At 40.1% G+C, this 25,804-nt stretch overlaps 1 protein-coding gene and 1 pseudogene across 1 annotated transcript in view; one reads left to right on the top strand and one right to left on the bottom strand.

Moving 5' to 3' along the window:
* Nucleotides 1-9,088: 9,088 nt before the first annotated feature.
* The window catches only part of TGFBRAP1 (transforming growth factor beta receptor associated protein 1), a 66,724-nt gene continuing 50,008 nt past the window's right edge, over nucleotides 9,089-25,804 (top strand). The window contains exons 1-2 of the mRNA XM_036756329.1: nucleotides 9,089-9,259; nucleotides 22,716-22,922. The gene's annotated coding sequence lies outside the window, so the exon portion shown is untranslated. The remainder of the gene's footprint in view (nucleotides 9,260-22,715; nucleotides 22,923-25,804) is intronic.
* LOC118847316 lies at nucleotides 20,665-24,479 on the bottom strand (annotated as a pseudogene).

Consider the following 25,804-nt stretch of genomic DNA (forward strand, 5'->3'; position numbering starts at 1 on the left):
CTTCCCCTACTTTCCCCTTTTTAACATATGCAAATCAATAGGCCTGGATGTTTCTGAGTTTAGGACATCTACATTCCTTACTCCCCTGAGTTCCCTCCTTAACATATGCAAATCAGTAGGCCTGGACTCTTGACCAAGGCCAGAACCTAGATAAGCTTGAACTGGTTCAACCTGGTTCCTCTGACTGCCTTCTTCAAAAGGCAGGCGTATAAGCCTCTAACCTTCACCTGACTGACCTTGAGGCCTGAATTATGCTAAAGCTAGGGTGGAGGAAGCTAGGGTGGAGGAGGAGGAGGAAGTATACCTTCAGTTCTGTGGAAACAAAAAACTTCTCCTTCCATTTCTTACACACCAGAAAGCTGTTGTTATCATAATGTGAATTTCCAGGATACACCCAACCTTAAAGATAAACTGTTGATATGGATTCTAAAAAAACAAAGACCTGCTAAAATCTTTCTTTAAAGTGAAAAGAGTCACAGTGTACTACTACCTCTGAGAATCAGGCTTAGAATATTAAGAGTTTTACAAACTTTACAAAGTTTCGGCCATCTACAAATTCATTCCATATCTCTCTCCAGATTTCCAGTCCCATATCTCCAAAGGTAGGCTTGATATCATCACCTAGATGTCTCATGGGTGTCTTAAACTCAACATACATAAAACCGAATTGATTATTGTGTGGGACACTAAGTCCTTACTGAAATAAGAATCAGAGGTCTCTCAAGGTCAGACAGAGGCTTTATTGGCAAGTCTCCCGCCAGAGTTGAGCATCTCCTATCCTAGGGCAGACTGGTGTAGGGAGGCCCCTTACCAAAAGCAGGCAGGCATTTATATATCAGAAAAACCCCAATAAAAACAATTCAGAGAAAGACCTTTTCCTTAATGCCTGGACCTCCATCTCTGTTGGTGGAGACGAATGGCCTCACATTCTAGGAACAAGGAAGGACCCTCATACCCGACCTGAATACATATTTCAGTTAGTTTCCTTATGTAGCTAAAAGAGATAGAGATAGCAGTTGCAAAGTTTGTAATTGTGTATGCATGCAGGATGTGGGTGTATCTGACTGTATGGCTTTTCTCTTCAGAGAGCCTTCATGTGTTTACAAGTTTAAGGGGGGAGGTGGGGGGGGACAGCTTCAAATCTTTATTATTTAGGGTAACAAGGCTTACGCTCTATAGAGACCAAAGTATTAGGTATCTTTCCCCTTAAATTAGAAACTTTCAGCCGTTCCACTCATTATCTTTCCCCCAAAACCCTCTCCTCTTTTCACTGCTTCCCTATTTCTGTTGAAGGAATCTTTCCAATCACTCAGGTTCACAATCTTAAAAATCATGCTCCGCTCTTCCCTCTTCCTTATCCCTCATTCAATCAGTAGTCAAATCTTGTTGCTTCTCCATCTCAAATTTATCTCACATCAGTCACTTCTCTCTACTCATATAGCTACTATTCTAAACCAGCCTCCTGCTCCCGTCATTTTTTGCTTGAACTTTTGCAATAGCCTCCTAAGTGATCTCCGTGTATCCAGTCTCTTCCTCTCCAAACAATGCTCCACACAACTTCCAAATTGCTATTCCTAAAGCAAAGGTCTGATCATGTCACTCCTCTACTTAAGAAGCTTCGGTAGCTCCCTGTTGTTTGGAGGATAAAATACAAACCTTTTTGGCATTTAAAACCCTTCACCATGTAACTGCAATCTATATTTCCAAGCTGATTACACATTACTCGGACTCACACACTCTATGTTCCAGTCAGACTGGGCTATTTGCTTTTCCGTATGCATGGCATTTCTCCCATGCCAGTCTTTGCACAGAATGTCCTCCATGCCTGGAATACCCTCCACTCCTGCCTCCTGGAGCCTGGAGCTCTCTTCCAGGTACATCTCATCTCGAGTGTCACCTGTTCCAAGAGGCCTTTCTTGTAGCAATATATCACAAAGACCAAACACTCTGAGCAGGCTAGATTTATGAATTCAGAAATTCAGGGTTGGTTTGTATTAGGAAAACTATAAGCATAACTTACTATATTGATAGCAAAATCAACAAAAATCTTGTTTATTTCAATAGATGCAGAAAAACCTTCTGACAAAATATAATACCCATTCCTATTTAAAAAAAAAACACTAGAAAGCATAAGAATATATGAAGCTTTCCTTAAAATGATAAGTACTGTCTATCTAAAATCAAGAGCCAGAATTATCTGTGATTCGGATAAGCTAAGAAGCTTTTCCAGTAAAAACAAGAGTGAAGCAAGGTTGTCCATTCTGACCACTATTATTCAATATTGTACTCAAGATGCTAATTATAGCAATAAGAAAAGAAGAAAAAATCAAAGGAATAGCATAGGCAATAAGGAGTATAGGCAAGGAAGAAACAACGTTTATCACTTTTTGCAGATGATATAGGATGGTTTACTTAGAGAATTCTAGAGCATCAACTAAAGGATTAATTGAAACAATTAACAAAATTATCAGCAAAGTTGCAGGATATAAAATAAACCACATAAATCATAGACATTTCTGTAAATTATAATAATATCCAGCAGGAAGAAATAGAAAGAGAAATTCCTCTTAACATAAGCAAGGATAGTATAAAATACTTATTAGTCCACCTGAAAATACACATACAAGAACTATATGAACATAATTACAAAACAATCTTTATACAAATAAAGATCTAAATAATTGGAGAAATATTAATTGCTCGTAGGTAAGCCAAAACAAGTAATAAAAATGACGATACTACCTAAATTAATATACTTGTTCAGTGTCATACCAATCAAACTACGAAAGAATTTTTTTATAGAACTACAAAAATTAATAACAAAATTCATCCAGAGAAACAAATGGTCATGATTATTTAGGGAATCAATGAAAAAAAAAGGGAAGGAAGCAGTATCAGATCTGAAACTCTATTACAAATCTGTAATCACAAAACAATTTGGGCACTGGGTAAGAAACAGGGAGGTTGATCTGTGAAACACATCAGGCATACAATATACAAGAGCAAATGAACATTTTTGTAGTTGTTCAGTTGCTTTGGTCCTGTCCAACCCCTTGTGATGCCCCTTCCCCCTCCCTAAATTAACACAGTAGCCTATTATTTGATCCACCCAAAGATCCCAGCTATTTGGACAAGAACTCACTATTCAGCAAAAGTTTTGGGAAAACAGGAAAAAAGTCTAGTAGGAACTAAGTAGAGACCAACATCTCACACAATATACCAAAATAAGCTCAAAATGGGTACATGATTTAAACATAAAGAGTAACATCACAAGCAAATTAGTAGAAAATGGAAGAAATTACTTGTCAGATCTATAGATAGGAGAAGAGGTCATGCCCAAATGAGATAGAGAGATTCACAGGAAGCAAAATGGATAATTTTGATTACGTAAAATTAAAAAGTTTATGTACAAACAGCTAAAATTAGAAGAAAAGCACAAAACTTGGGGAAAATCTTTGCAGAAAGTTTATCTGATAAAAGTCTCATTTCTAAGATATATAGGGAAGTTAGTCAACTTTATAAGAATAAGAGCCATTCCCCAATTCATAAATGGTCAAGGGATATGAATAGGCAGTTTTCAAAGGAAGGTACACAAGGTATCAATAAGTCACATGAAAAAATTATCTTGGGCACCTAGGTGGTGCGGTGAGTAGAGCATGGGCTCTGTAGTCAGGAGGACCTGAGTTCAAATCTGACCTCAGACACTTGACACACACTTACTAGCTGTGTTACCTTGGGCAAGTCACTTAACCTCAATTACCCTGCCTTACCCATGCAAAAAAAAAAAAAAGGAAAGAAAAAATTCTCTCACTAATAATTAGAGAAATGCAAATTAAAACAACTCTGAGGTACTACCTCATGCTTATCAGATTGACTAGGTTGACAAAAATGTAAAATGACAGATGCTAAAGGTGATGTACACTAGGTACACTAATGCGTTGTTGGTAGAGTCGTAAACTAATTCGGAATTTCTAGAAAGCAATTTGGACCTCTGCCTAAAAAGCTATGAAATTGTTTATACCCTTTGACCCAGCAATACTGCTAATACATCTATATTCCAAAGAGCTCACACAAAGATGAAAAGGATCCATATGTACAAAAATATTTATAGCAACTTTTTGTGGGGGTGAGCAAGTGCCCATCAGCTGAGGAATAGCTGAACAAATTATGATATATGAATATGATGGAATACTATTGTGCTGTAAGAGATGATGAATGGGATGGTTTCAGAAAAACCTGGGAAGATACATATGAACTGATGCAAAGTAAAGTGAACAGAACTAGGAGAACAATTTATATAATATCAACAATACCATTTACAAATTACAGTGTTGTAAAGAGAATGAACTTTGAAATACTTAGGAATTCTGATCAACACAATGACCAGCCACAACTCAAAAGAACTCATGATGAAACATGCTGTACCCCACCAGATACAGAATTGATGGATTCAAAGTACAAATTGAAGCATATTTTCTTTTCTTTTAAAAAAGAAATTTTTTTGACATGACTAATATGAGAATTCGCTTTGTATGACTATGCACATTTGTAACGGATTTTGCTTTTCTTGCCTTCTCAATATGTAAAAGAGGAAGAGAAAGGGAAAGAATTTGGAACTGAAAATAAAATAAAACTGAATTTTAAAATTGAATTGTAGTAGTTAGTGCCCCCCTTCGAAGCTACCTTCTATGTATTTTGCATAGGTTTTTTATTTACCTTAGTGTGCGTATATTTACTTATCTGTCGATATAAACAAGTTGACCACAAAGACTTCTCTCAATGTTGTTTTTGGATCCCTAACATGGAAGTACTTGGCACACAGTAGGTGCTTAATAATTGCTTGCTGATTAATAAAATGTTTATTGAACTGAATATTGTTTGGCGGCTAGCTATTCAATATCAAAGTTGGGTTGTGAAACAGCATGCAGACTTGACAAGTATTAATTCAGTTTATATAGTTGCATTTATTTAATAGCCTGAAATCTGTTTAATTATCTGTCTTTTAGTTCACCACATCTCTTTCTTGCTCTGTAAAATGTCAAACAAGTCCAGTGCAAACCATCTTCTAATGGTCACCTGGTTGTCTTATTCAGGACTCATTTCTAACCCATATAACATATTATTAAATAAACTGATTTATAAATTTGGTTGACATATGTCATATTGTGGACCTTGGTAAGGGCAGTTTCAGTGAAGGGGTAGGAAAGGAAGCCAGGTTTCTGGGGACTGAAAAATGGGTGGGCGGTAAAGAAGTAGAGACAGCCAAGTATAGACTACTCTTTTTAGAAATTTAGCAGTGAATGGGTAGGGACATATATGATAATAATTTAAGGAAGTGGCATGGTCAGTGTTAGGGTTGTTTTGTTTTTTTCAGATAAAGAAGACCTAAGCATTGTACTAACAGCATTGTAGACTATATAAAGCAGTAACACGGGCACTGCTTCTGCCCTCTAATAGCAATAAATGAAAATACATCATCAAAGTATTTGTATGTACCTATACAGGCAGGATAGCTATACAGTTGTTCTAAACTAGTCCCTTACTACATCTGGGGCTCGTTGCCAGTTGTCTGGACCTATGTTTACACTGGTCTCCAATGACTCTGGGGGGAGAGTGAGGCTGATGATTTTGCGCAGTTCTGCTTCACTTAAATCCAATTCAGTTTCAAGTCAAATCTTTACCCCCATTATCCTCCTCTAGAACAAAGGATGAACAGTAACAACAACAATTCCAAAGAATTTGTGATCTCATTAACGTGGATGTCTTTCCAATAACGTAGATTAGAACCCATCCGTACCTGCCAATTCTATATGACTATTGTCCATATCCTCCAATAAACCCAAATAGTGAGACCTAACTTGCTGAGGCCCTTCCTTGAATTCTCTTGACATCAAGAAGGTTCCAGTTGTCAGCATTATCCATCAGCTATCCATCCTAGTTCCCCCTCTCACATATTTCATAACATCTCTTGTGTAATTTGTCACATATAACAGTTTGCAGCCTATTCAAACCCACCATATGATTCTCCATTGCCCTTTGGGTGATCAACTTTAGTTCTTTGGAGACTATAGTATTCCATGACTCATAGCTATATATCAGTGTCAGATTACTGGTATCAAAAAGGTAAGCCTTTCTTTTAGGTAAAGCTTGGGATAATTAAAAGAATCTGGAAAGAAAATCTATCTTGCTTTCTTCCTCCTACTCAACTTAAGATAAAAATAGTTACTTACAATTGTGTATTTTAGATCATACAGTGGTTTTATTTAAAACTGTAACACTGAGATCAGAACATCTACCACCAAACACTACAAAAATAATGGGGATGCAACTGAAAGACTGCTTTGCTTAAATTTGAACTTTATGATGAAAAGCTGGAAGAACCCAAAGAAGACCATTAGGTAGATAAAGATATAAATAAAGAGGAACAAAGAAAAAATATTTAAATGGAAAATATGAATTTTAAATAAATGTACATCTAAATGGAAAATATGAATCTTTAAAAAAGTATGTTGGTGAGGGTTTTATATTTTTCAAAGTGTGAGCTAGTGGAGGTGTCTGAGTATGGCAAGGATTTGGGGAGTAGATATGTGGAATGTCATTTTTGCTTCCATTTAGGGAAGAATTCCTCAAGGAATGTGAGGTTTTAGGAGTATGAGAAGGGCACAACATTTATTGATTAGTTGGTAGGCAGAGGAAGATGGAACAAAGTAAGCTCACCTGGCCATCAGGCATGCAGGACCTTCCCACTCTGATGTCATTGGTTCTAACTTACACCTTTGCTTTACTGTTAAGACAGAGGATAGATGAAGTGATTTACCAACTGAGAAGTGCTTTGCCTCCTAGAGTGGAGGTTGCTTTTGACAGGAGGATCTCTTCTGATTATGATGACCAAGGCTGGCATCGAAAAAGAGATGTACCTCTTTCTCTTCTTTGCAGAAGTGGGAGACTAAAGGGATGGAACACTACATATACTGTCAGATTCCAAACTGTTTTTCCCTCTTACTTTTTTATTGTTATAAGGGATGGCTCCTTGACTGATGGTGGGGGAAGTATATTGGGAACTGAAGGTTTTACTAGACTTTTTCCTCCTTTTTGTTGTTATAAGGGATGGCTCCCTGGGAGGGGGCAGAAGAGATATATTTGGAAATTAAGGTAATGACAAAACAAAATATAGCGATATTTCTAAAAATTAAGAGTACACGCTTCTGACCATACTGAATTTCTTTCAGGTATATATCTTTGTTCCTCTGAGTTAAACTACTTCAGAAAGCAATGAATTTGCCTCCCCTCCCCTACATAGAAACTGAGCATTTGTGGGGATGGAGAGATGGGTTGACTAGGAAGAGGGCCAAAGAAATGACTTGTAGCCAAGAGTAGCTTTATGTCTTGGTAACAGGACTGGCCCTAGGTAAAGTAGCTGTAGGCAAACATTTGTCTCAGGGGCCTTCTTCACCTCCATTCCTTTCTGCTTCAAGCTCAGCATGCTTACTCAACACCGCTGTGGGGCCCTGATCTTCAGGAGGAAAGGTGTTGCTGTTGTTGCTTTCAAGCTCTGTTTTTGTTGATATCTTTTGTTTTTGCATCATCTTCACCAGTATATATTTCCTAAAAATCCATTACCCCCTCCCATCTAGAGAGCTAGCCATTTCCTGTAATTAAGGGGAGGAGAAGAAAAAGGAGAAATAAAGCAATTCAGTCTAACCAACCAACACTTCTACAAAGGCAACACCCAGTCCCCTACCTCTACAAAGAGAGGTTTGCATTTTATTAGGATTTCTGGGAGAGGCTTCTTCATATCAGAATTTCAGCCAAAGGCCCAGCTTTTTCCTAATCCTAGAATTTCCTAATCAGAATTGTATAATTCTCTTTCAGCAAAAAAGCCAAGCTTGATCTTTATAATAAACAGTTTAACACTAATGCACTCCAAAAATTGCAACAAGCAAATCTACACTAAAGGCACGAAAACATTTAAAGGGTTATTACTCCCCGAGTAGATTTTAAAAGAAGACTAACCAGAAAGGGCAATGCTTGACTCAGAGGAACAAATATGTAATGGCATAATTTCAGCCACTGAGAAGAAAAAGATTTGAGGTCAAGGGGTATCCTCCTAGAACTCAATTCAAACAGAACCTTGAAGGTCTTTCCAGATATTAGGAACTTTCCCTTGCTTCACAATTGGAAGATCTACCCTCCTTTTTGCCCTGGGTTAAAGTGGACGGAGGGGGTGGGGGAGTGGGGGGAAGAAGGGGACAGGGGAAGGAAGGGAGAGGGGGAGGAAAAGGTAAAGAGGGAGGGGGCAGAGAAAGAGAGGAAGAAGAAAAGAGAGGAAAGAGGAGAGAAAAGGGGGATGGGAGAGAAAAAAGATGGGAGGGAAGGGGTAAAGGAAGGGAGAGGACGGCGGTGGGGGAGGAGAGAGAGAGGAGGGGGGAGAGTAGAGACAGATAAGGAGAAAAAAAGGGGGGCAGAGAGAAAATGAGAGGGAGGGAGGGAGAAGAGAGAGAGAGATGGGAGAGGGGAGGGGAGGACAAAGGGGAGGGAGGAGGGGGGGCAGGGAGAGAGAGAAGAGAAGAGAGGAGAAGAGAGCAGAGGAGAGGAGAGGAGAGGGGAGGGGAGGGGAGAAGGGGAAAGGAGAAGGTGAAGAAGTGGAGGGGGGAGGCGAAGCTAATGCGACCATTATCCCAGCTACTATGAAAACACCTGCCCAGCTGCGCTCGGGGAGCCCAGATGTCCCAGGCCAGGAGCTCCAGGCCCAGAGAATCTGCGGCTCCGCACATCCCCAGTTATCAGGGAGCGCTGCTAAGGGCGCCCTCACACCCCCTCCCAAGGGAAAGAGAGCAGTGACTGCAGCCCCTCCTCCCCCAGCCCCGCAGCGTGGCCCCCGGCCTCCGTGACCCTCATCCTCCGCCGCGGGGAGGAGGGGGTGGGAGCGCCACTCGGAGGATCAGGTGCTGGGTTTCCCTCTCTGCTCCTGTCAATCAGAGGCGGAGGCCGTCGTCCTGTCGTACTCTGGGGCGGGCCCCCACGTGACGGGAAGCGGCGGCGGGGCCCGGACGGAGCCCTGGGGGAGCTGCGGAGCCAACCCGGAGCCGGGGCCGGGCGGGGCCGAGCCGGGCGGAGGGCGCGTGTGCGGGGTCCAGCAGTCCCGGGCCTCGGCAGCTGCCACCGCTGGAGCTGCGTGCGGGAGGCTGGGCGCCGAGCGGGCGGTGGAACGCGGCTCGGTGCGGAGCTGACCGAGGAGGCCTAGGCTGGGCGAGCGCGGGTGAGGAGGGGGCGGCGGCGGCGGCGAGGCCGCGGGGGCTCCGGGCGGGCCGGACTGTCACAGCCAGCTGAGGCGGGGGCGGGCGAGCATGTGGAGGGTGGCGGGGCATCGGATCACCGCAGGACGCCGCTGGACTCTGGTGCGTGTGTATGAGGTTTAGGAGGATGGGACTGTGTGTGATATCCTGGTGTGTGTGGATGTGTTTGTGGTGTAGGAGGGTGGGACGCTGTGTGTGTGAGAGAGAGAGAGAGAAATTCAGTAGGATGGGATTCAGTGTGTGTGATCTCGAGGTGTGTATGTGAGGTTTAGGAGGATGAGACTCTGTCTGATCTTGTGTGTGTATGTGTGAGGTTGCGTGTGTGGTTTAGAAGGATGGGACTCTGTGTATGTGTGAGGTTGGGGGCTGTATGTGGTTTAGGAGGATGGGACTGGGGGGCGGGGTTAGGAGGATGGGACTATATCGTTATTTTGTGTGTATGTTAGGTTGCGGGGTGTATGTGGTTTAGGATGATGGGACTGGTGTGTGTGTGTGTGTGTGTATATGGGTGTATGGTTTAGGAGGATGAGACTCTGATCCCGTGTGTATATGTTTGAGGTTGTGTGTGTGGTTTGGGAGGATGGGACTGTGTGTGTGTGTGTGTGTGTGGTTGGGGGCTGTATGTGGTTTAGGAGGATGGGACTTTTTTATGTGTGTGTGGGGGAGGGGGGTATAGGAGGATGGCACTGTGTGTGTGACCTCCTGGGGTTTGTATGTTTTAGGTGGGGAGTGTATGTGGTTTAGGAGGATAGGACTCGGTGTGGGTGTGGGTGTGTTTTAGGTTAGGGGTGTGTGGCTTAAGTTATGAGTTAGTGAGTGAGTGTGTGTGTGTGTGTGTGTGTGTTAGAAGGACAGGCCTGGAGATCTGTGTGTTTGGGGGATAGGATCCTGGAGACTCACGGTTTGATTTGGAAGTCGAGGTTGAATACCCTAAAGATTAGGAAAGAGAATACCCCTCTGGTCTCTTTCCTCTATACCTAGGACTGTTTGGGGGCAAGGTGCAAGTGTGTATGAATCATAAGTTGTTCCTAGGCATCTTGAAGTTTTAGAATATTTAAAGTTTATCTTTGCCCCAGTGGGCAAGAGAAGCTCATGTTTGAAAAGGTATTGGTTCCAGTGTTGAACTCAAATGGATGGCTTTTGAGGACAGATAGAAGAGCTCAAAGCCAGAATCCTGAGAAATTTTTCTCATGTTTCCAGTTGTGAGGTGCAAGTAGTGAATTAGTTTTCACTTGTAGTTGATACTACCTCCTCTTAAGTACAGGGAGCTTTTAATAAATATGGACAGAAGGCTTGGTTTTCAGGCACCTGTACTTGTCAACACTATAGCCCGAACTGTTAGGCTCACCCGTACGGAATCTCCTTTAGCTGCATTTCTTCACAAAGCTACCAGGGCCTGTGGATTACCTGCTGCCCGCAGGGATTCCATGTAGTCATTATTAATGTAAAAGGAAGGCATTTAGTTTTGTAGGTTGAAATTTAACTGAGTAAGGGGTTAATCACTATTGAAATTTCTGCACTGTGAGAGACTTCATCTATTTGTTTTCAGGAGGTCAGCATGTAGCATCACTGTATTTGGCAGACTAAAGCATTGATAAATCATGTGTGTGCGTATCATAGTACTATAATATGAGATGTTTTATTTGTAGGTCAGAATTGATGTCTGAGAACTGGCCCTTAGCCCAAATGAAGCCTGAAGTTGATGCCCACCACTCATTTGTTGTTTCTGTGCTTCCTCTTTCAGGGTTAGACCAAAGTAGGAAGACATCTGAGTTTTACTACAAGGCATGGGGGGAAAACATTTGGACAGTTTTTGTCCTTTCCCCTTCCTTTTCTGCTTGCTGAGTCTGCTTCCTTTGCCTCTTCTCTCCAAAACAGCCACTGAAGCCAGTCCTTTTTGGCTCAGCATTTTTTTTAAGCAGCTGCAGTGGTGTGGAAAGAGGTTTAGGAAGTCAGAGACTTGGATTTTAACACTGATTCTTAGGCTAACTACAGTGACCTTGGAAAAAATCAGTTGATCTTTGGGCCTCTTTTCATTCTCTTTAAAGTTAGGAAATTGAGCTGGAAGACCTCTAGGTTTCTTTCCAGAGCAAAAGTTCTTCATTTCTGTGTGCCTTGAGTGCTGTCTTTGACAATAAATGATCTATCTTTCTGAATAAGTTCACTTGTGGATTCTCTAGCCTAATTTCTGTTTAGGTAATGGTAAGTTAGAATAGAAATTATAACCACCCACTTAGCTTTCATTCATTCTTCTGTGTCATTTTCAGTTATGTATTTATTTCTAAGATAGCTTTCGTCCAACTTTAAGATACTGTTATCAGAGATCATCTAATTTGCCCTCTCATTCAAGGCTCAAATCCTTTCTAAAGGATCCTTGATATATGATGGTTCAGTCTCTGCTTAAATATGTCCAGTCAGAGGGTACTCAATGCCTTATAAAGTGATTTGTTTCATTGTTGGATGGCTTTAGTCACTGAAGTCTTTGAAAATGAACAGAAACCGTTACTCTTTTAAAATGCTACAGATTCAAATTCCAATGTTCTACTGGCCCTTTTATTGAAGGAAAATGAAGTCCAAATATATTTAAAAGGTTTTTTAATAGACCCCCTCCTGCTTGTATTAAGAAATTTGAGATTCTCTTCAAGAAAACTCTAGGCATTTTACTTAATGAGTTTAAGCCTTTTCATCTTGGTTAGAATCCAGTCCTCATTAGAAATACATTAAAGTAATTATTTTCTGGAGCCAGGTGTTTGAAGGATATTCAGTAATTTGGCCCATACTTACAACCCATTTCCTCTGTGGCAAGCCTGACCAGTTTTTCTTTATTAAAACAAACAAACAAAAACCTACTTCCACTCCCCCCTCCCCAGAACTGCTAAATGAATGTAGAATAACTTCTCATATTGGCTAAGGTTTCCTAATGTTCAATAGTAATAGAAAACTTACTGTTTCTCATATAAGAAAAAGCTAAACACTGTTTTCAAAATATACAAATAACGTGAATACTAAGATATTTCTTTAATAGCACAATCTAAAGTAGCTAATTGAACTTAAAAATATAGCTGAAAAAAGGGAACACAATATTTTGGAAATCTGACACGGAGGAAGGTACTTTTTATTAAATATTCTATTCTAGAGATCTTTACACCACCCTTATGAGCTGATCTTTCTTGGACTGGTAACAGATAGATCAGAATCTAAACTGGATTTACCTAGATTAAAAAAAAATTACTTTCGGGAATGTCATACAAACTTTGCAATTACAATTGTGTGTAATAGGTTATACATTATTAGCAACAACATCTTTAAATGAGGATAGTAAATATACGAAATATGGTTATTTCTTTATATCCTTTGAGATAGTTGGAACAGGTTTGATTTCACGTTAGTGAATGCTTTTGTCTGTTAGTGGAATATAGGGAGACCGTGAATAATGTGTAGACGTAGTGCCACTTTTCAAATAGGGCAAAAGAATAGATTCTGGTAATCATAGTTAAAACTTTGATGGCTCTCCCAGAGAAAATAATAGTAACAGCTAGCATTTATATAGTACTTTAAGGTTTTCAGTGTGCTTTATGTGTTATCTCACTTAATCCTTACAACAACCTCTGAGGTAGATGGTGTAATTATCTCCACTTTACAGAAGAGGAGACTGAGCCTGAGAGGTTGAGTGACTAATCCAGGGTCCTACAGATAGTAAGGGTCTGAGACAGGATTTAAACTCAGGTCTTCCTGACTCTAACATTCTACCATCGTGCCACTTAGCTGCCCAGAGAATTCTAGAGTAAATTGTTAAACAGATATTTTATGAGACCTTAAAAAACGGAGTTGGACACTAGGAACCAGTATGGGTTCAGTAAGAATGCCATGCCAAACTAATGTCATTTTCCTTTTTGATAAGGTTACTAAATTAAAAGAATGCCCAAGATCTGGTATTGTCTTTTTTTCTAACTATATTTTAAGTCCTGAACTCTCTCTGCCCCCCCCACATACACATACAAAAAGCCACCATTTCACTCATACATACACATACGTGTGTGTGTGTGTGTGTGTGTGTGTGTGTGTGTAAAATCTTACTATACATACTTCTATTTATCAGTTCTTTCTCTGAAGGTAGATAGCATCTTCATAGGTCCTTTGTAGTTGATTTGAGTATTTATAATACTTAGAATAACTTAAATCATTCACAGTTATTCTTCAGATAATTCTGTTACTGTATACAGCATTCTCTTGGTTCTGCTCATTTCACTCTTCCTTCATGCAAATCTTTCCATGTTTTTCTAAAATCAGTCTGCTCCTCATTTCTTACAGTGTAGTTGTATTCCATCACAATTGTATACCACAACTTGTTTAGCCATTCCCCAGTGGATGGGCATCCCCTCAATTGCCAGTTCTTTACCACCACAAAGAGAGCTGCTATAAATATTTTAGAACATATGGATTATTTCTCTTTTTCCCTGATGACTTTGGGAAACAGACCTAGTACTGGTATTGCTGGGTCAAGATCTGGTATTTTCTAAAATATTTGACAAAGTCTACGGTATGTTCTTGTAGACAAAATTGAGAAATGTGATTAGGCTAGTTTCATAGCTGGTTAAGTAATCATATCCAAAAAGTGCTGACTAGTAGATTGCTATCAATTTGTAGAGGAATTTCTAGTTTGGTTCCATAAGACTTTATCCCAGGGTGGGGAACCTGCAGCCTCAAGGTCACATGTGGTCTTCTAAGTTCTTAGATTCGGCCTTTTGACTGAGTCTAGGTTTTACAGAACAAATCCTTTTATTAAGGGGATTTCTTCTATGAATTTTGGATTCAGTCAAGGGGCCACACTTGAGGACCTAGAGAGCCACAGTAGCCTTGAGGCTGCAGGTTCCCCATCCCTGCCCTATCCTGTTCATTTTTATAACCTAGATGAAGTTATAGACAACATAGATGTGTAGAAAATTTGCTTATCAAAACTGTGGATGGCATAAAGCTAAGAAGGAGAGCTAATGTCAAGTTAGCTGTGTTCTCTGGGTTTCCATGATACTGTTCTTCTCTCCTGACTCTGCAGGTTCAACTACTCCTCATTGTCCTTTGTCCTATACCTCTTAAGGATGGGTATACCCCATGGCTCCCCCTCCTCTGTCTCTGCCCTTTCTCATTTGGAAGCCTCATCAGCTCCCATGGGTTTAATTATATTGCTGTGCAACCTTACGGATTTATATATTCATTCCCAGTCTGAGGTCCAGTCCTGTATCACCAGCTGCCTTATTGGACATTTCAAACTAGATGACTTATAGGCATCTAAAACTCAGCATGTCCAAAACAGAGCCCATCTTCTCCCCTAAACCCATCTTCTTCCAAATTTCCCTGTTTGGGGCACCACTGTCCATCATCTCCAGTTTGAAACCTTGGCTATATCCTGGACTCATCACTCTTTTTTATCCTTAATATCCAATCAGTCACTAAATCTTGCCATTTCTACTTCCACAACATCCCTTTCTCATTACTTATATAGCCACCACTTTAATTCAGGTCCTTATAACCTCTCCCCTGACCTATTGCAGTAGCCTCCCAATTGGTCTTCCTTCTCAGGTCCCTTATTCTGATCCACGCTCCAGATCTACCAAAGTGATTTTCCTTATGCATGAGTTTTACCACCTCTCTCCTCAGTGAAAAAATTTCATGAACTCCCTGTTGCCTCTAGGATCGAATATAAAGTACTCTTTGGTTTTTAAAGCCCCTTACGACCTGGGCCAGCCTACCTTCCCAGCCTCACTGTACATCATTCCTGTTCCCACTCTTGACAGTCTAGCCATATATGCCCTCTTGTCCTACTTCACATACAGTCTCCATGTCTTTGCTCTAGCTGTCTTCATTCCTGGAATACTCTCCCTCCCCACCTCTGTCTGGGAGAATCCCTAACTTTCTTCATGACTCAGCTCAAATGCTGCCTTCTTCATAAAGCTGTTTCTGATCCCCCTGACAATGGCTAGTGCCTTCCCTCCCTAAACTGGCTTTTTAGTGTATGTGTGTGTATGTGTGTATAGACTTTCATGTATTGTGTCCATTTGTGTGTATATAGAGATACATACATATGTACATGTTGTTTCCCCTAATAGAATGTAAGCTATTTGAGAACAAAAATTACTTAATTTTTGACTTTCTGTCACCTGGGGCCTGGCATATGATGGATGCTTAATATAAAAGTGTATCCATTGATAGAATTAGGATGCAACAGGATATTCATGAATTAGGAGAATTGGCCAAACCAAAAAGTGAACTATAATAAGGATAGATGTTTAGTTTGATATTAAGTTTAAAATAATGTACATAGATACATGATGGTAGAAACCTGACTTAATAGGAATTTTTCTGGAAAAGACCTATATATCAGTAAGGTAAGATTCATAATATCAATGGTGACCATGAATATGCCTGTATAGTTCAGAATCGCAAAATATAAAAGACTCTCTATGTAGAAGGCAGAAGTAAAACATTTATTGAGACACCAGATGATCAAATCCCAGAACCTATAACCCCAATTCAACATAGCAGTAATCATATCGCAAAATGAGTAAGTCTACTTTATCATGATAGTAAGGAAATTAAAACAAAATATTGCAGCAAGGAGCCAAGCCATCGTATAACCTTTCCCTCTGCTAGGGCCTTCCCATAAACACTCACTCATGAATCCTAACTGTCTACTTGCCTGCGTCCTCTCCTCCTGCAGTTCTGAGAGCCATTGCATTTCTCTCTCTGTCTCTCCATCTCAGCCCTTCCAGTTCTCTCCATGTCTGATTTCTTCCAGTTCTCTGTCCCTCACAGTTGTCTCTTCTCTCAGAGTTCTGTCTTCAAGCTCTGTCTACTCTGAGCTTAATGGCTACCCTCAGGATATATATACCCTGTATAGGGCCTGAGGGCTTCATACCTATTTAGCGAAAAGGTGTGGGCTTGGCACTTGGTGCCTACTTAGCAAATGGGCCTTCCTAAGAACAGACCTCTCTTAATCAAGCTTCCCTTAACTAGCTCCACCTGAAGCCTGTTAAATGGTCAGGGAAGATCTTTGATCATATTAGCTGCATATTGGCCCTAAGATCTTTCACGTCCATTACATAGGCAACTTGTGTGTGAATAGGTATTAACATTTCTTAAGCACAACAAAATCCCCACAAAATAAACACATCATGAGCTTTACATTTTCAAAATACTTAACATCTCATTACCAGAGTGGCCACATGGCTCACTCTTTGGCGCCTAGAGCTTTCATATCCATTACATAGGTCAATGGGAATTTTGGTATAACATTGGTAGCAATAACACCATAATAGGATAACACAAAATAGGTACACAGAACATTGTCATCATTCCCTCCCTCAAACGAATGGGTCTCGAAATCTTGGGGGTGAAGGTCTCATCCTCCATAGCTTCTTCCTGCTGAAGTTGAACATGGAGCTGTCACTGCTCCAAGGGGTCAAGAGTTATGTTTGAGAGGTCAGTTCTTTAGAAAGGTGGCATCCGGAACTTGATTGATGCCAGGTCCAGGGATGACATGTCACAGTTGTGGATAGTGGGTGATGTCCAGCTTAAGCAGTCAGTCATCCCCAAGTATAGGGTACTTAAGCCTGGAGGAGACGAGTCTAGCAAAAAGGTTAAACAAAACAAAGGCCAAAAAGAATAGGTAAATGTGGGCTGTTATCCTTTAAATAGGGTCATCTCTGTTTTGATTGAGATTCCAACTATGCACTGTCTATTCAACCTCATAGCCAAACTCAGGTGGGAAATGTTTCTTTTCAAAAGGAACATTATAAGGAAACAAAGCCAGGAGGATCCCATCCTAGATTGAGACTAAGATTGTCCTCACAATTTTTTCCCCGGATACAAACTTTCACTTGTTAATAGTACAAGATCACATTCCCTCTCAGTGGCTTGTGACATTTATTGGTATTAGTCATGCTTCTGGAGTCCATGAACCCACTGTCATAGCCTTATTCATGGTAAAATATTTGAGTTAAGGGCACAATTTGGTAATTATCTTCTCCTGAATAAACAACTGTTACAGTATTGTCCTTCCCATGTGCTATAATTTCTGCAGCCTTTGGAACATCTTCTGGCTTCCATTTTACCCATACTTTAGCTCCCAATTTTATTCTATCAATAGAACTAAACCCTTGTGTTTCTCTACTAGTTGTTTTGGAAGGAGGGTCAATTTTCACAAGGGGTGTTTATTTCACAAGGAACAACAATCACTTGAACTATTCTGTCATTTTTAGTTTAGTTTAGTTTTTTGGGGGAGGGGAAGGGCAATTGGGGTTAAGTGACTTGCCTAAGGTCACACAGCTAGTAAATGTGTCAAGTATCTGAGGCTGGATTTGAACTCAGATCCTCCTGACTCCAGGACCGGTGCTCTTCACTGCACCACCTAGCCGCCCCCTATTCTGTCATTTTTACAAAACTGTACAGGTTCTTCACCCAAATTCTGGAGTGTCACAACAATTTCTCCTTGATAATTATAGTCTGTCACCCCAGCCAATACATGTATTCCTTGAGCTGCTAATCCTGGTTTAGGTAAATGATTCTTAGGGATTTTCATACATATCCCAGTAGAGATTTTTCTTATCTCTTTTCTATCCAACCTAAAGTTCTCTGTACAATGTAAATCATATCCTGCCGACTATGCCATTTTGTAACAACAATGATGCTTGCAGCTGCTGTGAAAGTGTAAGGCCAATAACACCAGCACACAGGAGGGCTGCTAGCACAGGTTCTTTGATCTGCTTTTTTAAGGGGTTTACAATCTCACTTTAAATATACATATATCATTCACTTAGTTCAGGGGAAAAAGCACCCTGAACTTCAGAGAAAACACAAACAGAAATTACAAGCAGAAATTATATAAACAGAGCAAACAACACAAATCAGTAGACAGGGTTTCTGTTTGTCCATAGCAATACATACATAGTTACCAGAGAGAAGCACCAGCATCTGGATTTTTTTGCAGGGGGCGGAAAAGGGGGAAGCCTTAACAGGTACCCAGAGTCTCATCTGGCCAAATCACACGAACACTTTTCCAGTGAGTGAGCCCCAAAGCAAAATACTAACCTCAGAGTATATATACACTTCTTCAGGGTCAGAGGGCATCATGACCATGTGACCCAAACTCATGTGGCTTAGGCCTTCTTGTAACTTAAGTAGGTCATCAAAGACTCTTGATTCAAACAAAGGCAAGACTCAAGGGCGCTTGATTGCCTTAGTGCCGAGAAGCACTCCAAAAGAAAAAACAGCAAAAAGTCACACTTTGCTTGCCATTACAACCTAAAAGTTTTAATAGATTAAAATTTCCCTATGACCTATTGGTATGCCTCTGTTACTTAAAAAAAAAAAAGCTAATGCAATCCTACTTGGTCTGCATTAATAGTACATTAAATAGTATATTAAAGGAGGTAAAAGATCTAGACACTAGTCAGACCATATCAGGAACATAGTGTGCATTTGTGGTTGTTACATTTTAAGAGGGTCATCGTATGTCCAGAAGGTGGCTCCCAGGATGATAAGGGGACTTGGAAAATGTTATATAAAGGCAGATGAGGGAACTAGGGATGGTTAGGAGAAAAGAAGAGTAAGGAGTGGCATGATAGCTGTCTTTAGATATTTGAAGAATGGTAAAGAAATTAAGTTTATTTTTCTCACATTCCGTGAAGAGGACACTGAATTTACATGTTAGAAAACCTGACATCTAACTATGTTTTGCTATATATTTTTTAAAAAAATCAAACATTATAATCAATCAGAAACTCCTTCAGGGTTTTTGTCTTTGTATCCCCATTGCATAGTGCAGTTCTTGGCATATAATAAATGCTGATCGAATTGAATAGTATTGAAGGATCTCAAATTCTCTGTACCTCTCAGTCAGTTGTGTAAGTGTGAAAATGTAGTCTGCTGGAGAAAACTTTGGAAAACTGTCTCATAATAATGTGAAAACTGTAAGGATATCTTTAATGTCTGTGTGTCATTCATATAAAGATTTAATAAAGATGTGTAAGGCCTCAGTAGTTACTTGTGTGCTTTCAATCACTTTCCAAAATATGGTGTAATTTTCCCTGCAATCATAGAATTGTAGACTTAGAAATCAAAAGTCCACCTAGTTCATTCATCTTATTTTACAGCTGAGGAAACAGGCATAGATAGAGACTTTAAATGACTTGCCCAAAGTCACATAGGTGCTAAGTATCTAAACTGGATTTGAACTTAGGTCCTCATGTTTCAGAACCTTAGCTTTTTCTATTGTATCATGCCACCTCTCATGATTTAGTATCCTCTTTTAGATATCATAAAAGTTGATCTCTCACTGCTTTCAAAATCATTACCTTCAGCTGAGATTTCTTCTCAGCCCAATGCAGCTGCCCTTTCCATCTTTGTCTTTAGGGCTCTTTCAGAAGCCTGTTTCTGATGCAGACCAGGCACTGAAGTGTTGAGTTCAAATATTCTTCTGTTGTAACCAGTGATGATGGTTTTGTTATGGAAAAGCCTGTAGATCTGTTCAGTTTTTCATCTGTTTGTTTTCCTTCCAGTTTCATCTGTAAATGCTCTTGGAATGATCTGGCTTAGTTGGTTCTTAAACCAAGGTTTCTGAAGACTTACTTCCCTTTCCATTGCTGTTTGCTGTTTTGTGAGGTGAAACCCCCATGAAACAAAGGAGGAAAACAATTATTTTAGCCATGAGAATAATGTAATTTTAGAAACGTAAAAGACTTTGAGGTCATCCGATGCAACTCTCTCATTCTGTAGACAAAACTGCGACTCAAAAGAAGTCAGATTATCAGCCCCAGGTCCCACTTCTGTTTTGTGATGGGTAAAGCGATTTTTTTAGCCGCCTTCTCACTTCCTCAGCCAGTGGCTATGAAAGGGAGCAATGAGAATCAAAATATAAGACCAAACAAGGAAAGAAAGCGAGAAATCAAGGCTACATATAGCTCTGGCTAGAGCAGCGGCTGTGAATATCCACCACTGGCTTTTTTTCTTTTTGACCTTTTAGTAAAATGCTCTATTTGTCTGAAGGAAAACAAACAAGCCACATTTATAGGAGTATCAGAGGAATAGGAAAGAAACTAGAAACCACTTTTTTGGCTACTTCCGACATCAGACAATTTTTTTTGTTGGCATTTCAAAGGGTAAACAAAGTTCATTTGTGGAATTTGTGGTGAAATTGTCATAGAAATAATCCTCCATATATAGTAGAAGCTTCAGGCAGTTATGTCCAAATGTGGTTTCTGGTTAGCCCGAGGTATTTTTGTTTTGATCACATGTGGACAGTAGGAAACAAATGCCCCCAATATGGGAAAAGTATGGAGCTGCTATGGCTACAGGAACTTAGGCTATGCTTGGGTTACCTTGCAGAATTCTTTATTGTGTGTCCTAGAGCCCTGCATCTCGCACCAGCTGATGGGTACCATCTAGACACCTGCTGATTCACTGTGGGCCACCCCTACTCCCAGATATTTTCTGCAGTTGTCACCAGGTAGTTGGACTGTGCATCATCTAAGGGAAATCACTTCAGCCCACATGATGTCGCCTGGGCGGAAACTCTTATGTATTTCAACCTTGTCTCTTTTCAGTAGCTGAATACCTTCCTGATAGTTCCTCTAAAGGAGTTCTTGAGTGCTATGTATCCCACATGTAAGACAGATTCTTTGTAAAGGCGAGAACTAATGTTGGAGACCTTACAAGTTAAGATCATTCCCACGTCTGGCAGCAGAGGGGACTCGGTCACTCTTGTCACTGACACCGCTGGAAGCTTGCTGTTGTCGCTCAACTAAACCAGGAAGCCAGAAACCAAGGAGAAGATATAGCCATGCTGGGTGTAGGTGCTGCTACGGGGGTTGGCCTCCTTCAGGTTACATAGTTGCTCAGCTGGGACGCCATCATTGGCTTTTTAAAATAAATTTTTATATCTACCTTTCGTTTAACCTACATTTTCCAATGTATCCTTCCTTCTCCATCCTAGAGAGCCTTCTTTTATATCAAAGAATAAAAAAATGGGGACAAAAAACAGCTCAGCAAAAGTAACCAACATATCCAAAGAAGTCTTTTTGTGTATTCTCTTGATGCCTCATCATCATAACCTCTTACAGCACTGTAATGACCCATTACGTCTTTGACTTTTAAGCCTTGCCTTTTTCACTGTGGGACTTAATCAAGCATTATAATTAAGAATAGTATAGCATAGGTTATATAGAATATTTGTTTTCTTTAAAATTAAGTAAAGCCTTCTTGACCTATGAGGAGTGAAAATATTATTATTCTGAAGACAACTGGTTCAAAAGATAATTTTGGACTCATTTTTTTCCAGACCAGTGATTTCACTGATATAAAGAACTCCCTCTAGTGATATAGATCAATGACTATTTTGCAACTTATATTCTGAGAGTTGCTTGGGACTCTGAATTATTAAATGACAAGACCTGAGTCACTTAGCCAGTGTGTGTCACACATGGGATTTGAACCCAGCTCTTCCTGACTTTGAGACTAAATATTTATCCACTCCTATACACTAACTCATTTACCTATGGACTCCATAGCTTGTTTAAAGTGCTGTTACTAAACATTGAAAAAATAAAGCACAGTTTTACAGATATCAAGATGGTTACTTAGTATCTCATATCACTTATTAAGAACTTCCTGTTGTGTTTCTAGGGGCTCTAAGTTAATTTGCATTCAGCCCTGGTTTACAATCTAAGCACTTACTTGGGCAAATCTGCAGAAGTAACACAATAGAATGGAGACGCTGAACGAAGAGTAAATTTAGAGTAGCAGGGTTGTGTTCAAAAGTCAGCACCAAGTAAGGTAGGTACGTGTTGGGGGCTGAGAAGATGATCTTAGAAAAAAAAGTACCGGAGAAGCAGAAATCTTCTAGTTTCTCTTCGTGGAAGGTTTCCTTGTTAGGTGACACTATTGCTTATAAAAGTATAATTGGCAGGACTAAATATGTATGTGATTTGGGAGGGGGGAGGGGAGGGTTGCTGAACCAAAATGTTAAGTAACTTGCTTCCTAACAAAGACTTATTTTTAGAATTTCATTGCATGTCTTTTTGAAGAACTGAAAAATTGAGAAGGCAGGTCTTCTGACATTAAGGTGTCCTTGCTAGAAGACCGCTCAAAGATTTGATAATCTAGTTTCAAATCCTACCTCTAACACATACTGGCTTGGTGACCCAGGACAGGTCACTTAACTTCCTGATGACCCTAGACTTTTCTAACACTTGCAGAGAAGGTACTGATCTGCATTGGTGGAAGGAGTTTTCTCACCAAGAGTTCCCTACACTGAGGACCCCCCCCAAAAAAAAACACTTGCACACTTCAGTTTTTTTATACAATTTTAAAATTGTTTCCTTTTTTCTCTTTCTTCCTTTCCTTCCTTTCTCTCTCTTTTTTTTGCAGAAGGAAGTGGTCTGTTGCGAAGGGTCATATATTGGTCACAAGGAACCATGAAATTTTGAATTTTCAAGATGAATGAGATCTTAAAGATGATCCAGTATAGCCCAAAACCCTCATTTTACAGGAAAGGAAACTGAAGTCCAGAGAGGTCGAATTACCTAGTCAAAAACCTGGTTTCTGGCAAAGCCAGGTCTCCAAACTCCCAGCCAGGTATTCTTTCTACTACATACACTGTTGACCAGGATCCAGCTCAAGTGGTTGGTTTTCTAGTCTAGGACTTGTCTTCTGTAAGCCCTCAACCCATCCTTCTTTGTGCTGACAAGATTTTGTCTTTAGATAAAACAAGCCTTAGAATTAAGTTCCTAGCCTGGGGCCCCTTAAAATGAATTTTTAGGGGACTTATAGTTCCTTTTTCACTATTCTATGACAAAAATCCTAAGAACTTTCCAAACAGCTTTCTGGCTGTCTATGTCCTCACAGGGGGCCATGGCAGGCTACTAAGCAGCCAGTGAGAATAAGCCCACTTTCATCTTATGTAAACCTAAACCCCTTTCAGGTAATCCTCTCCAATAGGGAGCTATCTTCATTCCATAGCCCAGGCCCTAAGGTAATTTTGCAAATGACAGGGCTTCTCTGCCAGACTAGTCAGGACCAAAGCAGATCTAAGATACTTCCCTGTGGGAATTTCTCTATTTAGATTTAGGTGAATATGAGAATGTATTATGTTTTGTGAAGCACAAGCACAGAGAAAGCTGCTACTTAAAATAATCAACAATGGCTGGAATTCAAATGGAACGTGCTCTTAGAACATGAGGAATATAGGAGCAGATGCTTTATAAGCTCCCTTACATCTCTCTGAATTTGTGAATGTAAAAAAACTCATTTTACCAAGTAAGAAACACACCTTAATCCTTTCTCCCCTACCATACCTGGTATAGAGGTAAAATTCTGCATCAGCAATTTGTTCTCCAGGTTATTGGCATTTCAGCCTTCTTTTAAAATGCAGGTTTTCCTGGAAAGAGAAATACAGTAAGTCTTTATTACCTCAGTGTGAATTAATTTGTTACTTGACTTCTTTGATAAGAAAAACGGGCATCGTGAAAACATTGGAAGCCTGGTTGGAAATTGGGATACAGAGTGCTGAAAGGGAGAGGCAGATCAGAAATGGTAGACTGTGGGCATAGGCCTGCTGGACAGACGTCATTCACCAAGCATTTTATTAAGTGGTAGGCCACTGCTAGGTACAGTCTGTGAGATACTGTGTTAAGTGCTGAGAATACAAAGATTGGCCTCATGCCATGTTCTCAGGGAGTGTGTAATCTAATTGGGGATGAGAACGAGTGCATATGTAACAAAGATATTAGGTAGAGAGGGTAGGTTAAGTGCAAAGAAGAGGTCCAAACAGAATGATGAGCAAAAAATACCATTTATTTTTTTCTGGGGAGTTAATGAATACTAATAGCTGACAGTGCTTTTGGTTTTACAAACCATTTTACTTAGATTATCTCATTGGAACCTCACAACTGCCTTATGAGGTATTACTGTCTCCCCTTTACAGATGAGGAAACAGGCTCAGAGAGGTTAAGTGACTTGCCTACAGTCACACAGCTAGTAAGTGACAGGTGGGATTCAAATCCAGGGCTTTCCGATTCCTGGTCCAGCATTGTCTCAAGGCTTCATGGAGAAGGTAGCATCTGAGATTAGTCTTCATCTACTTCATGGATTTGCCTAGGGCTTATCCCATACCGGGTGATCAGGCTGGCTCATATTCTAGAAGAACAATCACAGAATATTTTAGCTCCAGAAGAAAAGTTGGAGGTTATCTAGCCCTAGTGCAAGTCTCTTAATTTACCACTAAGGAAACTGAGACTTAGAAAGGTGAGATGACTTGTGTAAAGTCTCACAGCTAGTAAGTGACAACACCACTCACTAGGAATCCAGGTCAGTGTTGTTGGAGTCCATCGCACTCTGCACATGCCCTTACTCAGAGCAGACTTGTTTCTGAAGCAGCAGGAGCAGCACGGATGAGATTCACCAGTGACTCTGGGGACTTTGTGGTGTTCCTTTACAGTTTGGGGGGAAATTGTTTAAGAACATCTCCTTTTTAAAATAAGTGACTTTCAGTTCAGCAGAGTATATTGAGTTTAGCTTCCTATTGTGAAATTCAAGTTCATTCATTCATCATTTATTAACTAAGCTTTGCTGCCTCACATGAGGTTTGAAGTGTTGCATTATATTTATTTGCCTTACTAGATTCTAAAATGCAGGAACTGCCTTATTTATGTATTTCTCAGAGTGCCTTCCACATAGGCACTCCGTAAGTATTTGTGGAATGAATGGTTGAAATTAAGATAGAAAGCCCTGGGCTTAGTCATAAAACTTAGGTTCAAACTCCCGCTGCCCCTTACTAGCCATGTGGTCTTGGGCAAGCATCTTAACCTCTGTTCATTTGTTTCCTCATCTGTAAGATGGGGCTATTAATACTTACGCTATCTACTTCACAGAATTATTGTGTGGATCAAATGAAAGTAGCTACAAAATCCTCTATAAATTTGTTGAGCTGTTATCGATTGCATTGATGTGCATATTATACAGTTAAGTAACTATTGAAAAGAGAGGAAGTAAGCTAAGTGGACTAAAGAAAGTTCTTATTATCTGGCCTGTACTTAGAGATTTTTGCTGGACATACTCAAAAGCCACTGAATCATCACACTTTTTCCACTTGCCCTCTCTCTGGGATTGGTTCAGACTTGTTTTTGGAGCAATAGAAGGAGTATTAATGAGATTCGTTTCAGTTCTATGCTGTTTCTGTTACACTCAGGAAAGTTATTGATAGTAGCAGAGGCACCATCATGCTATTCTCCTTCCCTCTGCTCCTAGTAAGCTTCAATAATATCAAGATTTTCATGTTTCCCATTTCCCATTTCATTTCTCTGTTACTTCCACATATTTCAGCCCCTAATCGCCACATTATATTACCATGAGGACTTCAATTAAATTTTTCTGATGACCCAGCAGCATGTTTAAAAAAAAATCCTAGGACTTCTTTCCGTAATCTAAACCTTTGCATTTTTTCATTAAAAACCCAATCA

Source organism: Trichosurus vulpecula, chromosome 4 (assembly GCF_011100635.1).
Source record: "Trichosurus vulpecula isolate mTriVul1 chromosome 4, mTriVul1.pri, whole genome shotgun sequence".
NCBI lineage: Eukaryota > Metazoa > Chordata > Mammalia > Diprotodontia > Phalangeridae > Trichosurus > Trichosurus vulpecula.